Raw genomic sequence first — 15,350 nt, 5'->3', positions numbered from 1 at the left:
CCATTTTTGTTTGCCCCGGTCACATCTCCAAGGACAGTTTGACTCCTGGCACAGATTGTAGAAAAGGATAGAGATTGCAGTGTGACTAAAACTGAAGCCACTGATAAATAATTCTGGGCACTAACATCCCAAGCAATATGTCATGCTAAAACAAGGCCTACATAGTGTCAGAGAATGTCCAAAAAAGGAAAGCATGTGATAGCAAAAAAGGACTGCATGCAGACTGACTCAATAGTAAGACACACATTGTCCTCTTAAATAAAATTTTTTCAGTAGGATGCAGCAAAAGGTATGCAGCTACTTGCTGATTTCTTTTTTCTTTAATGTGTCATGTTTTGCAATTTAGTTGCTATTGTCATCTTGGCCAGTAGCTTTGGAGCAGCTGAGGACAATGTCAGTGTTTTGTATGGATTCACCAGGGAGTGCAGCACAACTCAGCCAGTTTTTGGTGTTTATCTGTCAGAATTCAGAGGCATGATGCTAATCTGACTTGTTGAGCATGTCAATCAGCTGAATGTCAAGTCAACCTTTATCTTTACTCTGTCTCGAATAGAAATGTTATGTGCAGCCTTTTTGTCAAGCAAAATCCTCACCAATACAATGAAAAACACTACTGAACAGGTGGGGTCATTTGGACATGGGGTCCAGCTTTTCTTAAATATACAAAACAAACCTTTTATTTGTGTCACTTTTCAGAATTGTCTGACTCTACTCTACAGTAGCAGTAATTTTTTTTGTAGCCTTCCTCAAGTCTTCTGTCCTGTTAGTTGTTGAGCATAAATGTGTACAAAATAAAATGCAACATAATTAATACAAATGAATGAAAATTGTCATAGTTCACCTTACTCTTTGTAGGGGCAACATGGGAAGAGTGTGCATTTGGTGGAAGATAAGTTGTACTTTTCATTGGTTCTAATGCATAATATAAAAAGTAATATAAAAAACACCTTCTGTGCAATATTACACATGCAAATTAAGTCAATAACTTCAGCAACAACAAACGAAGGAACAGCAGCTGCAGTCAAAACTACTCAGAGCTGAATGCATGTAGTCCCAGACATCCAGTGTTGCAGCAAGCTAAATGCACTTCTAGTTTTTAACTTTGCAGATGTAATCAACAGATGTTAAACATGATCTGCAATGGATATTACTTGGACCATGGATGCTTGCTATCCATATCCTATGGTTCCATATTTATTGTGTTTGGATGGGAGCATGCTTTACAAAACATCCATTCAAATATTCATTTAGTGAAAAACTGAAATTTTGAAAATGTGCAATACGATATATTGAGGTAACCTTTTTGTATGTCTCATTGGGTTTTCTTAGCAGGTTGTTTATTTGGATTTTCTTACTCATTTTCACATTCTGTTACCCTAACCTTAACCACCACCACAAAATACCTAAACCTAATTTCATTTTTCTAATATCTCTGAAAACAGGTTTTCAGGTCATTTTAACCACACTCAGGTCACAAGTGGCCCATGTGGCCCGCTATTGTTGTCATGGATACAGTGTGCTGTATTTCATGTCTTGGTCAGACATTTCCACGTGGACTGCTTCTCTTACTTCAGGGGTGATTAGATAAACTAAAAATATGAACACATTTATTGTTTTACTGTTGTTGGCTTATTGATTGCATCAGCCTGTAACCTGCTTCATGCAGGTCATCAGTGTTGATAAGGATAGCTTAACTACAACAGGCTGCTGCCGCCATCACGTCCGGTATTTGCCTCCATTAGTACTCAGAGCTTGAGCAGAAACACTTAATGATTCCCTCTATACATTAAGACTTGAATAAAACACATCAAGATTGAATTACTGACATAGTGTTATCATGCAAGGACACTCCTAATGAAAAAGTGAACGAAAAGGCTTTGGACAGTAAAAAAAAAAAAAAAAAATCAATACCTAATCACAGGAGTGATATTGATACCTTTAAAACACACACTCATAAATAAATACATAAAATTAAAATCAAAAATAAAAATGTCCAGTATATACACAGTATGTCTGTGTCAAATTTCAGCATAAATAGCCTACTGGCAGTGAGTCAGTCATTGACTGTGCCTTTTAATAACAGCCATGTTTTTTCTCCACATTTCAAATGTATAACACTCAAGTGACATTTCCATGCAAATAGGCTAGAATTGCATCACAAAATATTTAAAATACTCACATCATCACTCTCTGCCTGTGTCTGCTGTCTGAAGCTAAATAGTGAAGTGGTTCTGGCTGTCTATTTCTGAAGAGCGGGGAAGCTATGGGCCCATTTCCCATCTTTCCCTGACAGCCCTGTGATGTGTACAAAGCCCCTACTCCTCAGCTGGGAAATCAACCTTACTACAGCCCTGTCACAAACAATCAGCACTCATTACCCACTACACAGCACTACATTCTACCCCATTTACCTGCAGTGTCTTGTGTGTGGGTGGGAGTGGGTGTGGGTGTGGGCGTGCGCATGCGGGCTGATATGTGTGTTTAGGTGCACACAGCTTATGATGATTGTGTTTGTGCACAGTGAATTGTGCGTGCTCTTAGGTGAATTGCTGTTAGCTGCTTGGTTTTTGGTCTCTAACTTGGCGAATGAGCTCTGTGGTCAGACGGTGTGCTGATGTCACCTAGGCCCTTTAACACCTTGTGTTCAGTAGAGCAGCTGTCGGGTTCAGAGAGGTACTTTCATCTGTCTCATGTAATGCCCGTTTTTGAGCACTCAATCAATTACATCCCCGTCAGATATAAACTTGTACAATCGCAAGAAAAAGTAATGGCACTCTTTGCAATTTACTGGTTTTCTGATCTTCAACAAATGCCATATTTCTAAGCTGATAAAACACAGTGATGATATTTTATGTTTTTGTTGAACACACCCATTGAACACGCCAAATGATGGTGAAAAAGTAATGGCAACAGTAAATCACTAACTGTCAAATGGAGTCCAGTGTTAGTAGTGAAACAAGAATGAAGGTGTGGTTTAGAACTACCTTGACTTATAAAAACACTCAAACAGTGTCAGTGTGCTATTCACAAACAGCATCAGTTGATGTGAGCCATACCTTGCAAAAAAAAAAGAGATTTCAGAAGACTGACAATCAAGAGTTGTTGATATGCATGCAGCTGGAAAGGCTTACAGAATAATCTCAAAGAGTAGCTATTCATCAGTCCACAGTTTGACATATTGTCTGTAAACAGAGACGATTTGGTACTGTGGCGGCTCTCCATGGAAGTGGGTGCCCAGCCAAGATCACTCCAAATGCACAATGCTGAATGCTCAATGAGGTAAAAAAGAACCATAGATTAGCAGCTGATTTGAAGGATTCATTGGAGTTGGTTAACATCTCCGATCATGAGTCAACTATATGCAAAATACTGAATATACATGGTATCTATGGCAGGACACGATGGAGGAAGCCACTGCTCTTCAAAAACAACATTGTAGCTCACTTGAATTTTGCCAGAGACCACCGTGAGACTCCACAGCACTACCAGGGAAAAAGTCCTGGGGACAGGTGAAATGAAGGTAGAATTGTTTGGGAATAACACACGGCACTACGTATGATGTAAAAAGAAATCTGTGTACCAACATGAATTCCCAAGTTTATCAGCGTATCCTAAAGGACGCTAAACATCAAAGTAAACCTTTTGCAGAATGGCTTTGTTACTATTACTTTTTCCACCATCACTTTGTAAGTTTAATGACTGTTAAATAAAAACATGAAAGATCATGACTGTTTGTGTTATCAGCAAATATTGTGTTTGTTGATATTTGTGACTTTGGTTATGATTAGATCACATTTCATGGCCAATTTAGGCAAAAAACCAGGAAATTGCAAACAGCGCCATTACTTTTACAGGCCATGTTGCTACACTGCCTGTGCCTTTTAGGAGGACATGATGATCATAACCAACCTCATGTCAGGGAGAGGGCCAACCCAGGAACTGAATATCATTAGTGAGAAGATTTGGTGTGAGGTGGTTGTCCTGTGTTTAAGTAGATGACAGACCAGCATTGTTGAGACTGCCTCAGGGTGGCACAACATGGCTGTTGGTACGCAGTGTATGAAACAAGCATGTAACTTGCAAATTATTCATGGGAGAATGCCCAGCCATTAAATTGGGAGAATGGCAAAAACAAGGGAATAAGAGGAGCTTAAAAATAGGAGAAAGAGTGGGAGAGAAAGGAGGAGGAGACCCTGCTACATGACAGTAAAACAGAACAGGTGTAGCCAACCACCAGGAAGCCAGCTGGAATTTGAAAGCAGGGAGCTCCAGCTCTTCTGCCATTTTGCATTGTTCACAATGCATTGTTGTTGTGTTGTGCATTAGGCCTCCTGCTAACAATTAGCTTGGTTTTCATAGAGTCCAAATTGTTGCTTATCATTTTTGCCACATAAAGGCTTCTTCATGCACAAGCTTTTGTTCTCTCTTGGAAGTGTGTCGTCTTTAGGATTAGCCTCTTTCATCAGTTTAAATAGATCCCTTTTGGACAGTTAAGCTTTCCTCAGCACACTATGCTTCACTGCTCATTAAAATTGAATAACATATTTATGAATGTATGAAAGTGTACTATGTTTTTGAGCTGGTGATAGTGTTGTACACAGGTATGTCACGTAGAGGTGTGTCTATATCTAACTGTTAGTACATATGTGTAGATACAGTTAAATTAAATATATGTGCACATGTAATACATGCAGTTAGTGAATATGTGTTTATGTAGATAGACTGTACCTTTGGGAGATATCTATGGCATTGCTGTATCTACTGGCCAAAGGAGAAGTGAGCTTTGTTTTTTTTCTCAACAAACAACGACATAGTTGCCTTCTGTTTTCCTTTGTTAAGAGGTGGGATTAAATACTACTTTTTGAGAACATCGAAACATTTTGCCATTTTGAACTCACATGTTCTCTTCACTCTGGTTTTATTTGATGAAATATACAGTATGCATCTCAAAATAATGCCTGCAGGTTTATAATGCTTGTATGAAACAAAGTCAACAATGGTCAAACAACCCTATTCACTTTAAGTTGACACATTTTTGATAGAGTGTGTGTGTGTGCATTTGTCTGTGTCTATATTAGAGCTCATTATAAGTTGGGAGATACTTTGAGAAAAGAAAATATGCAGCAGAACTTCTGTCTTTGTCTTGTTTTTAGAGATAAGGCAGTCCGTGGGCAGGATTAATAGCCCGTGCCTCAGATAGTAGATCATTAAATATGTATGGACATTAGTCCATGAACAAGGTGCTTCAGGAGTCAGTTAAAATCTGCCAAAATACACCTACAGCATAATTTTGGCACTGTAAGGCATTTTGAATGACAATGTGGAAGACGTGTTCGTTTTTCAGTCTATTCACATCTCAGCCATCACTGAAAAGGAAAGAAATGGCTTATCTCTGTCACATTTTTACAGAAATTACAAGCCTGCTGCACCGCAGCACCCAGTTAGTAGAGCCCACTGAAAGTGTCACAGTTGATAATGATGCTCATTTCAAGACACATGACAAAACAAAACAAAATCAGCATGTAGAAAGCCAGCCTCCAATCGCGATTGTCCAGTGTTAAATGAGCATTGCCAATGTAGCTTTAGCAATTCAAATCACCTCTCCTGTGCTTTGCATTAAGATACGGCAGAGAGAAAAACTTTGATAATGGTTTTCATTTACCCCCCAGCTAGTCTAATCACACCAGCATTGGTTACACTCTGCTCTGGCTGGCACATTGGAAATACTGCAGTCCAACGCTGTAGGTGGCAGTGGAGCAGGTCGATGCCCCCCCACCACCTTTTGTGCCAGTGCCAATTTTCACCATACAACCTCAGGCCAGGAGCACAGAGGATCTTGGCAAATTTGTCACAGCACATACAAACCACTCAAACATACAGTAAACATGCACTGAGTGTACATTTGGAGGTGCTTTTGCACACTAACCTGCACAAACCCATCATCGGGGGCCAGATGCATAAACACCTCACACACACAAAAACCATTTATATGCCAATTTCTCACATAAACAGATGCATAGTTCAGACCATGCATACACAGTTTTCTAGAGTGTGATATGGTAAAAGGGAAATGGAAAAGTCAAGTGGGAAACCAAAAATAATATCCAATGTTATTCTCTTTGGCTGTTAGTTAGTATCATTGTGTGTGTAGATATTTTGCAGTCTTCACAGATAATTTCATTTATGCAGATTCTAAACTTCATTCTTAGGGATTTTGTGTACCCAGTTCTATTATTTTTTAAACTATATTTATTTTCTTTGTATTATTGTGAAGACTTGCATAAGCCCAGTTTTGATATGATCATTTAAAAATGCTTTAGATACAGTAATACTGCTAATGAGGATTCAAATTATCAGTGTTATAAGAAGTTAATCAGTGTATGTAGTATTTGCTGCCCTGACACTGTTGGGTGACCTTAGTATTTGGTGAAATTGGTAGAATGAGTCAGAATGAAACAGTGCAGCTGCTTAGATGCATCTACCTTCTTATGGGTACATCTATATACATTTACAGTATGAGACTGTGGAAATGGAAATCAGGCCTGTGTAAGTAGATTGTCATACAGCTTCATATATAGGGCTGAAATAGCACATATGCATATTTCTACACTTCCACGTAGACAGGGTTCACTCTTGAACCACAGTTTTATGCCTCCAGCCCCAGGTAGTGTTATGTAGTAAATGTGCAGATAAAACCTACATTTCTGCTTCCTTCTTAGAGCGCTCTTGCCCCATCAGTATGCTGGGCATGGACATTTTTGTTTGTATTTGTGTCTATACAGTATATGTATGATACATCAGTATATTCTCCAGTGCTGTATCTGTGGTGCAGTGCTGATGACGACACAGCAGTCCTGGAACCCGTGCGCATTCAGCAGTGAAACTCAGCTAACGTAATCTCATTAACTCATGCATTTAAAATACACTGAATTATTAAACACACATCTGACAGTACTCAGTACGTGAGCGGAAAGCGGTATGGATTATTCATCCTTATTTTTTTTTTTCCTACATAAATATCCTGAACAGTCAACATTCACCGAGGGAATTAGGTAACTGTCTTATAAAGTGACTCAGGTCTTTCTGCTTTTTGGCCCAGTTCTATCCTCCACTGATGAGTTTGTTCCGGCAGTTAGAGTTTCTTTTCAGGGATTTTTTGTGAATGAAAATACTTTCTATAAAGTGAAATTGTATGAAGTGCAGCAGTTTTTTTTTTTTTTTTTTTAGTGCCCTGCTGATATACAGTATCTCAGCATCAGTTGTGCTCTCCTGCTGGTGATAGAGAAACAGCAAAAGAACCCTGCAGCTAGAAATCTCCACTATGGTTTTGACAATTAATCATTCAAACTGAAATTCCATTTGTGGAGATTGTGTCCATTTGCCACATGGTCGAATAACTGAATAAGTCAACAGCAACAATGAGAGAGAATTTGTTCTTGGCTTAGCCATTCCTCAGAATAACTCTCCTGAGGCTGAAATCGAGACCATGAGAAAGGGAGAGGAAATGGGAAGGCCAAATGCATGCTGACACTGTTCGCCACTACACTTGCTGGGCTGTCTGTGAAATAATAAAGATGGAATGCTGAGGTCATGTTTTATTCAGAGTAAGAGCCCCTTGTGTTTTTGTTGTGTAAAAAGACTAATAATAAACCCTGTCAATGTCTGTTTCAGATTGTCTCCTCACAACATCTCTGTCATGTCAAGTCCTCTGTGCTTTTCCAACAATAAATTAAAATCAGACAGAGACAAAAAATCAAGAGGTCATGCAGCTTTGCTTCTACACAAGGTACGACATAAACTGTCTTCATCAAAGACTTATTAGTGATTTCAGAGGTGCATAAATCTACCAGGAAATGAGGAGGAAATGTAAGACAAAGTGTTTAAATTACCTGGGCACATTGATTTCCCTAAACTGATTTGGAAGTTTATCTTTTTTTTTTTTCTGCTGTGCCTCAATTATCTGTGATTTAAGGCTTATGGATGCAGTGCTCAGAATTTACAAACTGGAAATTCTCATTACAATAATGACGCAAGGCCAGATTTTTTTATTGTTTGCCATGATGGTTGATTAGTTGGATGAATTCATTAAACTTTTTCCTGCATAATTAGCAAGATGCTGACAATCCAGTTTTACCTGAATTATTATGACTTCACACTCCCAGTTCTAGGCATATTCAGCAGACACAGCATTTGAATTTAGAACTGCAACAGTTTAATTATCTAAATGACCCTACATATTATTATTATGGCTGTATGGTAACAACAGCCATAATTATATTTACTCACATGAAATGATAGTTAATTAGTTTTCTCTTAGATTGCTGACACTGTACTGTAGTACAATGTGGAATCAAAATATTTAAATGGAAAAATTTTGGGAAGAGATATTAAAAATATGAAGATACGTAAAGGACATATTCATTAAATTGCCAGAATTTTGTTGTAGATTAGTGGCCATTTCACAGTGACTCTTAAAGACACTAAAAGAAAGTTAAGAAATATTTTGACAAGAAACAGAACAATACAGTATCGCTCCAGTTGTATTTGTCCCCCCCCCCACAAAATGATTTGCTTCTGTCTGACACAGCAAAAGCTTAATTTTAATGATGCTCTTGTGTATCTCACATACAGTATTTAATATTTGGGTAAATATCTTGTTTTCTAAGATAGCTCAGAGAAAAAAATTATCACTATACATACATGCTCATATCTGTCTGTGTGCATGGCTCTGTGTGTGTGTGTGTGTGTGACTTCATGCTCCATCTCCTTGAATGCTACTTCACACCACTGCCACTGATGTGCCCTGTCAGGGAGCAGCGACACGAGTCTCTAACCTGTCACACTGTGGCGTGGTTTTGTTTGATGATAAGAGAGTTCTGAAGACACTCGATAGGCTCTGGGGTGATCAATTGCTGTAGAGCTGCAGCAACACTGCCACAAATTTGTCTTGGTCTGTGGCCAAGCTTGTCACAGCCAGATGTTTTTGTTTTTTGTTCTCTTATTAATTTTATCAGTTTCTTTGCTTCTTTTCTTTTTTCCCCTCTTTCATTTGAATGGTCAGACCCTTTGTTCACCAGGTGTCTTAATCTATTACATTCAAAGCTGGAAAAGACTGAGGCATGCATTTGTGTGTAGCTGGATTGCTGCATTTCTTTTTCCTTGGAACTCTCAGACCAGTTGTGTGGTGTCCATCACTTTTTGTTTTGGCTGTTACATAACATTTAGACCAGGGTAGACTTGTCTTTCAGTTCAACTTTTTAACTACAGACTTGCTTTGCACTGCTTAATGATGATGAATGAACAGTTATTTTTAAAACGATATAATTGAAACAGTGAAAATATCTGCAGGAGCAACGTTGTTTGGATTTTTAGGACGCTCACTTGTTTCTTAAGACACCACATTGTGAGTCTGCCAGCCACAGGTGTGAGGCACTAGATGTTAGCCTCCCGATCCACACTTCTGTCCAGTTGGTGGCAGTAATGCACCATGTTGTTGTTTTCCAGCCACCATAAAACACCAAGAAGAAGAATATGAAGATGGGCACCAGGCTGCAATACAAAAACATTACCAGGTGTTATTGTGACACTGGTGCTGTGGTTCAGTGTGGCTACTCTACATTTTCATGTGAGACTGGGCTGTATACATAGTTGTGATGATAGTACTGTAATTATTCTTATAACCAAACAACATGACATGACCTGTCCTCTTGATTAGGTCTTTTCCAGTAATGCCAGTAGGTATTGGATTTTTTTCTGACATTGTATGATTGCTAAGTAGAATTTACTATTGATAAGTGTAAAGTATACCGAGCAAGGCAGTGTCGCATGTCATCAGTATACATGGGTGATCTTTAAGAAGTGCCTTCACTGCTGTCCAGGTCAGCATTTGCTTCCTCACTGTTCTGAATAGAGCATTATCTTTCCTCCCTCCATGTCCTTTCTGTCTTTTCTCCTGTCTCCTGCTGCTATGCTGTATGACAGCTAAACACAGTAGCTTGCACCCCAGTGATTTTCATCAAAACTGCATGCAAGCAATATGTACTTTGGAAGATGAAAACGAAAGGTTGGCACCGGTGACTATCGACAGAATGTATGGTTTTTGCCTGTCAGATATATTCTCTTCCACCGAAGCAGTAAATTAATTAAATATATGAATCAATCAAATATATGAAAATACTGAAACTCAAACAAAAATCTTAATTCAGTTAATGAAGAGGTTTAAAATGGTACAATTCAAGGAGGAAAGTCAGCATCCATTTGAGTCAGTATTTGTTTAATCTACTCAACTCTGACTGTAGTCATTGGAGAAAGTTGCCATTTTTCAATTGAAAATGCAAAATGTCCTTTAATTTTCCTTTTGATATGAACTAAAAACAGGACATAATCCAATTTCAGATGGAAAAAGCTCATTTTCATTTTATAAACTTGGTGCTCACGGCCACTCGGGGTGCCAAATTGAAAATGGAAATGCAAAATCTGCTTCTAAATTGATGTCAGTATAAAAATACATGTTCTGTTTTGGAGTACTGTGCATTGGAGTTTTGGATTACTGGTGAATGAAAGTGGAGTGCAAACATGGAAGTTAGATTGTAATAATATTGGTAGTAATTTTCCTAATACATAGACATTCTGTGTGATTGCTTTCAAGTGTTGACTTGCACGTTCTCTTTTTGGAACTATAATGGGTTCTTCTTGCTGCCTGAATCCTTCAGACAATCATCCGCTCATCCCTAACAAGCTTGCTTGTGAAACATGATATACAGTATAGCTTGTTTAGATTGTCTAGATGTGACTGTTGCTGCAGTGTTTTTCTCAGTTACCTCAGCATACAGAGCTCTGCTGAATCGGCAAGGCTTGTATACAGTACACTTGTTCTGCAGTGGTGGGACAGCTGCTTCACGGGGGTTAACAGTTGAGCTGCAGACTGTTGATTAAAATTGGCCAGTAGTTTGACATTAGCCTGACAGATGGAGTGAGCACAAAAGAAATGTAACAAATTTAAAGAAAAACCTGAATAAATGAGTGGTCTCTTCCAGGATAACAGTACTCCCATCCATAGGGCAAGTGATGAGAATGATATACTGTGGCCAAGTGGCAACCTCTCAGAGGAATGAAGTAAATGTGGAGGTGCAAAACCCTGAAGTTCCTCAAATGGTTGCTTGAGGCCGGTTCCAAAAGGGAGTCGATCCCCATTGACTCCCATGTTAAGCACAATTAAACATTTTTACAGCCTGGTACAAAAAACGGTTTTGGTTTCTATAGCTAATTATTTTCCATTTTCATGACAACTGTACGGAGGTGAACTTTTATATAACTCACCCATTTAAATTATATTGAGACTAAAAGTTAGGCATAATTAAGGGCGTGGTGACTTTGAGTGAGAGATGGAAGCGTACTGGCCAGACTTGAGCTTGAGCAGAAAATCAGTGGGTGACATCACAAAAGCTTTGTTCATTTCTTACATACAGTCAATGACTGCAGCTTTCGTAGGCACCAGATTTCAACCCACCTGAACCCCTGTGTGAGATGCTGGACCGACATGTTAGAGAGCGCCCCCACCACCATCATCAAAACACCAAATGAGGGAACATCTTATAGAAGAATGCGGCCATCCCTCCAGTAGAGTTCAGAGACTTGTAGAATCGATGCCAAGATGCACTGAAGCTCTCAGTCATTTGTTTATTACTCAGAGTCAGAGGATGAGAGAGTAAATAAATATATACATATAATCAGAAAAAAACAAAAAGTAAAGAAAAATGAATACAGAGAGAGAGAGATGGAAAGAAGAAACAGAAGCAGGTTAGTGTCTCAATATAGCTTCAGAGCATAATTGTGTGTGTGTCTCCATATTTAGAAATGTCTTCAAGCATCTCTGATTGAATCAGCATGATATCAGATTTGGTGAAAACATGTGGTGTGCTGTCATCCAACATCGAGCTGACAGTGTGCACCAAAACATGCAGAGTGTGAATTGTGAAGGCGGCCTCATCTAGCGCCTGCCCTCCTGTCTCTACGGACTGCCACTGCTTCTGTTTGGCTCATCGTTTAATATCATTGAATTGCTGTTGTGTTTTTGTGACACAGGGCTATGGATCTCTTAGGGCAAGATAGACAGGGACAAACTGTTGTGCCTCTTCCCTAGCCAACATACATTATGGTGCTGTATATTCAGCCCTATTGATTTTGTCCCTCCCTCATATCAGCTTTGGGAAAAAGCTTTTGTAGCCGGTTTGTTCTGAGGAAAAATAGCTAGAACACAAAGGTTCAACATGTGCTTTAAGCTAGAATAGCTTATTTGATTAGTACTGATTGTTGCAGGTCCGTACCATTACCTAATGGTAATGTATTGCACCTAATCACACCTCATTCGTGATTGTGCCATTATTGCACGACATGCCTCTGGCAACAAGATTAACAGATTCAGCTGACATGCCCCATGTGCCTGTGCCCCTGTGCTACCGACTAGGGTTTGCACTGTGTGCGATTAATTTATGAAAATGGAACCCCATAAGTAACCGTAGGTCTCAGGTGTATTCTTAGCTTCGGAATACAGACTGTACATGGAACAAGAGCACCATGTTATCTGCAGGGAGCTCTGACCCTGTGGCAGCTTCTCAGCTCCCACTTATCATTCCTGCCAAGTAGCTCTGCTCCTGCTGGGTCCTCATCCTGTGTCTGGATCAACAGTCTAATTTCCATGTACCAAGTTCTAGACTCAAGAAAAGGCCACCTTTAAAGGGACTGCCTTTTATCTTTGAATCAGACTCTGACTCTGTCAGCTGGGAGGACAGTGTGTCCATCTTGGGAAACACTTTATCAAGGATATGGTCACAAATGACCACCTCAGCAGCTTTTCTGCAGCAGCCTGTCGCTTCGTGTTAGAGCAGCATTTGCAGGAGGAGAAAATAAAGGATTTCATTTCCACTGACAGAAAAAGTAAAGAATTGGCTGAAGGTCTCTGACAGAAGGATTCTTAACAAGTGCCCTGCCCCTTTTAAACCCTGTGACAGCCCAGCAGAAGGGCAGGTGGCCTGTTCCTGTGACCTTGCCCTGGGGCCAGACACCTGGGCAAGAGGAAACTGAGGTTTAAGGCACTGGGACCAGCTGCTGTGACACTACTATGGCATAAATGCTTGAAATTGGATAGTAAAAAATATGTTTATTGAATATGTCTCCCCTTTTGGAATATTATTCTGTGGACATTTATCAAAAACTCAGTTGAACATAATAATGAGCCACACTTTAATAATATAGGCTAGCAGCCTCAACCATGTTTATTTGGTGAAACGGTGATCTGATGTTGTATAGGTTATACATACAGTACAAATGGTGGTGTGAAAAATGTCACTTCGAGTCATCTCATGATTTGAAAACTGCAGCTTCTGATAAATTCACTTTTACTGTAGGTGCAATAAAGATAACCCATTAAACAGCAGCTTTCCTCCACCACATACCCTGGGGCATCAGGGATATTGGAGAGGAATTGCACTGTGCTTTTAAGGGATATTAGTAGCAAAAGCATCCATTGAAAGCAGTAGGAATCTCTTGGCAGGGCCCCTATTAAATGGGCCAAGCCTTTTTGTTTAACCAAGCCAAGAAGGTCCTGACTCCAACCATGAGTCAGGTCTTTTCATTCCAGGCTGGAGTTAATGAAGGGATGTGGACTGGCAGTAAGTGGGCATCTGCGTAACTGGTGGAGGATCATCTCTGGTCAGGCAGGATACAGAGCTTTCCATCCTGGGCTGTATTTTGGCCGACATTTCTGCAGTCATGGTAGTGTGAGAACAAGCAAAGGCTCTATGATGAAATCTCCCACTATCTGCAATGGAATGCTGCCACTTGGTCATTGGCTGAGGTGGTGATGGGTAAACCGCAGATCTACTTGCCATTAGGATGTTTGTCCAAAACTAGAGTTGGCCCTCCTCCGTATGTTGGAATCACCAGTTGCATCCTCAGAGCAGAGCACACAGATGGTTGACACAGTGATGAGCCCAGAGGAAGAGGGGTTCATATCTTTCTTCTCAAACCTGTTTGTTGCAGATAGTGATCAAAGCTAAGACATGGCCTGTGGCGGTGCAGGTACAGCAGGACAGGAAATGCAGCTGACCACACATATGAGATTTCTTCTGCAGAGAGGGATTTCATTCGAGGATCCTGAGCCAGCTCTAAATGTCAAAACCAGCAAAGGTAAAAAAAATATTTTGCCCTCTTTTGCAGGAATGAGCCAGAACGTGTGTAATATACCTTGTTTTTCAGACTAGTACATGGGAATTAGAGTATAATTTATGAGACAATTTATAATTATATGTCACAGAAGACTTACACAGACAAAGGTACGGAAGCGCATTGCATTCACCAAAGAAAAAAAATTTAAGGATCTTGTCTCGTAATTATGACTTACTATCTCATAATTACGAGAAAAGATCCCATAATTATGAGATAGAAGCAGCAAGTATAATGTTGCCATACAGTAGTTATGTGTTACTATGGGCTGCAGTTTGAGCACCATTTTTAGCCTGCATTTGTTCATGTTTTGGAACACTAAGTACTCTGAATTAATTATGAGTTCATTTTTGCTTTGTGCTGTTATATGTACTGACAGAATTATGCTAATGCTCATGAAATCTTAAAAATCCAGTGTTCCTCAAGCAGGTTCTGAAGCTTTCCAACTCCTGCTTAGTACATGTAACCTAGTGAGTTATGGAGGCAGCAACCTTGAAGCCCATTTGTAGTTTATATTTCTTTACATTTTGGAACACTAAGTATACCAAATCAGCCATTTACAGTTCACTTTTACTATGCTCTTTTGGATGTTCTGACAACTATCAATGAATTAAAGAATTCCTTAAAACCTGATGACTCTCAGGCAAGTTCTGCAGCGATCCAACCAACGAGAAAAAGATCTTGTAATTATTAGATAGTAAGTTGTAATTACTAGATAAGATCCTCTGTTTTTTTCCTTTGGCAAATGCAGTCTTCTTTTGTACAAAAGACACTAACAATAGTTACTTCCGGGTTGCAAGCGAGAGCAGACGTCTTTAGTGCTCCTCTTGTCTGTTCTACGATTTTTCACATCTTCTACATTTTCAAGTCTTGAACAAATTCTACAACTATTAAAATGCCTCCAAGAGGGAAAAGAGCTAATAAATCAGAAGCGAACGAGGATGTTGAAGCAGAAGAGGTCTATCACAGAGCGGCGCAAGTAACAAACATTCTGGATCAGCAGAAACAGATGTACATCGCACTGATGAACCAACAGCAGGAAAACTTCAAAGGCTTCGTGCAACTAATTATGGAGACAAACAACAAGCGACTCGACGACATGACCAGAGAAATACAGGAGATAAAAA

The 15,350-nt window shown here is 39.5% G+C and overlaps 1 long non-coding RNA gene across 1 annotated transcript in view; it reads left to right on the top strand.

Moving 5' to 3' along the window:
- The window catches only part of LOC109957762 (uncharacterized), a 69,959-nt gene that overhangs the window by 33,132 nt on the left and 21,477 nt on the right, over window positions 1-15,350 (top strand). The window contains exon 2 of the long non-coding RNA XR_002274587.1: window positions 14,041-14,187. This is a non-coding gene — a long non-coding RNA (uncharacterized LOC109957762). The remainder of the gene's footprint in view (window positions 1-14,040; window positions 14,188-15,350) is intronic.

This window comes from Monopterus albus, unplaced genomic scaffold (genome assembly GCF_001952655.1).
Source record: "Monopterus albus unplaced genomic scaffold, M_albus_1.0 scaffold28.1, whole genome shotgun sequence".
Taxonomy (NCBI): Eukaryota; Metazoa; Chordata; class Actinopteri; order Synbranchiformes; family Synbranchidae; genus Monopterus; species Monopterus albus.
This window is presented reverse-complemented; position numbering and strand designations above follow the sequence as displayed.